The sequence below is a fragment of the Mercenaria mercenaria genome, unplaced genomic scaffold, assembly GCF_021730395.1.
Source record: "Mercenaria mercenaria strain notata unplaced genomic scaffold, MADL_Memer_1 contig_2864, whole genome shotgun sequence".
In the NCBI taxonomy this organism is placed as follows: domain Eukaryota; kingdom Metazoa; phylum Mollusca; class Bivalvia; order Venerida; family Veneridae; genus Mercenaria; species Mercenaria mercenaria.
In genome coordinates, this window is record NW_026460950.1 from 30059 (window position 1) to 33924 (window position 3866).

Consider the following 3866-nt stretch of genomic DNA (forward strand, 5'->3'; position numbering starts at 1 on the left):
TCGGTTTTATTTTAGGACAAAAATATTCCGTAAAACAGAGAAAACCCCGGAAATATTATTAGTGCCGGGTCAATAATTAAGGCAATAGACAATATCTGTGTCCTATAGCATTAATGATTTAAAAATATATATATACTTTTTATTCATGTATTGTATATCTGATCAAGGAATTACGATCGTCATGCAACAACTTGATATAAATTCACGGCTCTGCACTCAAAATCAGGATAAACACGGAGGAGTATAAAAAGATAATCATTATAATTACTTTTGTCATATGATGATGATTATGCTAAAAAGATGATGACGACGATGAGGATAATGAATACGACGACGATGAAGCCGTAACTGCACAGCCGGGAAAATAATTTTAACATAATAAATGCTTTATAAACACGCAACCAAAGTGTACAGTTGTGCATTTTAATTGATCTGTCAACATAGGCTAGAACAGAATATAATGAAAGCCGGGTCGATGTTTTGACAGGTTATTAAAATAGTAAGATACGATAAGATAATATAAGATAAGATAAGATTTATTTTGAGTCGGCAAGACATTTAAAATTAACATAAGCTCTGTCACGTAACACAAACACACAACACGAGTCTGAACGTTTTTGATGTTTACATGGAAGAATATTTCGTAGACTCTACATAACTTTCATAATTCATTTTGTAGCTTCTTAAGTCTTAAAACATTGTCATGACGTCACTCCTTTGTTCTCGCTGTACTGTATTTTTAATATTGGACTGCTTTCAATTGGACTTAGTACAGTATTTTCCACGTGGAGTCCAATATTATTTTAATATTGGACTGTGTATTTAATATTGGACTGCACAAGAAAAACGATTTATATACAGAATCAATATCCTCGTGTAGTCCAATATTTATCAATACATGTAGTGTAATTCCATATAGAAATATTGTAATCAAATGAAAGCAGTCCAATAACACAGTACTGATAATAAAAAGGAAAATTAATATCAGAACTAAGTTTCACGAAAAGATCTAGATGCATAATAATTATGGACAAAATAGCAAAATTTTAAAAATAGCATTATACATATTTTGCATGCGTCAACGTAGTTTTACTCGTTAAACGACAGCTTCCGAGAGCAACAATTTCCTCAATATTGTTCACGTTTCCAGTTCTAAAAATTGTGCAAGAATTTATTGCTCTCTGTTTAAAAAGCAGTTATATAACACCAATCATGATAGTTCTCTGAGGCCGTACTGTTAATGGCCTTTATGATTTTGAGATGTTTAAATGAAATGTCATAAATGCATAAATACTTTTCAAGTAATGCTCCGGATAAGCCTTATTTTGTATAATAAAGGGAGATAATTCAAAAGCTAGATAAGGTAGAGTTATGGTTCTTTGACACTGCTGTGTCTCGATAGCCTCTATGATTATGTGAAATTTTAATAAAATGCCGTTAATACTTTTCAAGTTATACTACGGACGGACGGGCGCACGGACGGAAGGACGAACAAAGTGTCAACTATATGCTTGCCCTTTGGGAAGCATAAAAATAATAGTAATGATAATTTACGATTTACGAAAGTTAAGTGAAGCATTGCATCCTCGTATACATAGCTCATTTTTTGTTATATCACAATCCACATTTTCAGAATGTATCCGTACATCTGTACATAGAAAAAACTAAACAAATGCTTACACGTTTCTGAATGTTCATGTAAACCCCGTGAAAATGATATTAGCCGCGCCGTGAGAAAACCAGCATAGTGCGTTTGCGACCAGCATGGATCAAGACCAGCCTGTGCATCTGCGTAGTCTGGTCAGAATTCATACTGTTCGATAACAGTTTGTCTAATTGCAGTAGGCTTTGAAAGAGAACAGCATGGATCCTGACCAGACTGCGCAGGCTGGTCTGGATCCATGCTGGTCGCAAAACCAGTATGTTGGTTTTTAATGGTGCAGTTCATATTTTTGTTGTGGGTATTGACAGTTACAGTTTATGTTTATTTGAGTATTACATCCGTATGACTACGTAGAACAAATTGCCTTCATTTCTTGTGTTTGAAGCCAGTGCGAAGCACTTGCTCACATTTGTTCAGTCTGTGAGACTGCCTATTGGAAAAGAAAAAAAACTGCAATTATGGGACACGTGTACTTACATGAACCTTAGTTTTGTCGAAATATCTTTTAATTTTGTACTGGTATATTCTATTTCATTTTATACTATTTTTCATGAAATACATTGTACCGAGATTTTAGTGAAAATAAATCTAATGAATTCAAAGTGGATGATATCAAATATATTTTTCAGTATTCCAGTTAGGACTACATTAAACATCCATTGTGATAATAACTTTAATAAGAGTAGCTTCGAGTGCATAGATAAAATTCATATTGAAAGCAAGTTTTCCTTAGTTTTCAGCTTCCGCATCGCCACTATGCGTCGTGTATTAACCAGTTAAAAAGGAACGAAAATAATATCACAAGTTTAGCATGATTTGGACTTACCAGTAGCTGTATCCGATAATATATTAAAATGTCTGTTCTGTTAGTCTTCTTGCACCAAATTTGAAGATTTTTGGGCAATTCATGTACAACCCAACAAAAACTGTCATTGAACTAATAAACCACAACAGTATATTGCCAGGCGTGTAAACAAACAACCCATTTTCTCATTTAGTGCACATGCAGCCATTTTCTCCAGCTGTCCGATTCCTTCCACAGGCACTTGGTTGCACTGAAAATTCGCTTTTTAAAGAATCTTAAAAATTTGGTCTCAGATAGATATAAAGATAAGGTATTGCACTCCGCCATTATCGGCAACGGAACTACGGTCGACTGGTTTGCAAACGTAGTAAGCCACAAATTTATCGTGCCGTGGTAACTAGAACTACCTAATTTATTTCAGCGTTAATATTAAACATATTAACTCTGTAATTACTAAAACAGATCAATGGAAAAGACTGTAAAACGACTGGAGTACATGTCGATTTTGCCTACAGAGCCAGAACCATAACACAGACACGTCGACAAAGATTTTTCAAAAATTTATCATTACAATTTTTCACAGAATTCATGATGGCCTCCAGAAATTTATAATTTTAACATGACATCACCGTACGTTAGGGATTCTAACTGCCCAATCAGAGAGCTGCATTTTCCGAGTACATGCCAGTTTCTACTTGGGTATAACGAAGTAAAATTTACAATGAAAATAAGTGACTAGAAATAAATATCACACTATTTAGATATCAAATTAAGATTTTTCAATGCACATTGCTTCAGACGATGCTACAAACAACAAAACTTTGAAATTTTGTCCAAATATTATATGGATTTAATACCTTTATTTTAGTTTAAAGTTTGAGTTTTTACAAAGGGTCACGATAAAGTCCGAGTGAAATGTAATAATCACCAAAGTGGAAATAATTATCATTGCGCAATGTTTTGGACATGATAAAATTATGAAGGGTAATAACTTTATTTGGTCTATTTTCTGTACAGTTATTTTTCCTGTCTCTTGACATGGATTTTTCAAACATGTGATTTGTTGGAGGAATAACAAAGGTGTGCTTGCAGGTAAAACTTCATTAGACACCTGGGTAGAACCACCAACCTTCCATGTACCAGGGGTAAATTTTTCAAAACGAAAGATTTCTACACCAAAGCAGACTTATATCCACACGGTGAAGAGCATGTAAATGTAACTCCTCATTTTTGATGATAGTCTGTGTAAATATTTACTTACCAGCAATATGTAGGGTTATGGAATAACCTTTTTGACATTTCACTGGTTTAAGACCACAAACACTATAATAAATCTATTTCATTTTCAAATTTAAAATTAAAATCCTATTTAAACAAATCAGCACTTTATCTTAGACA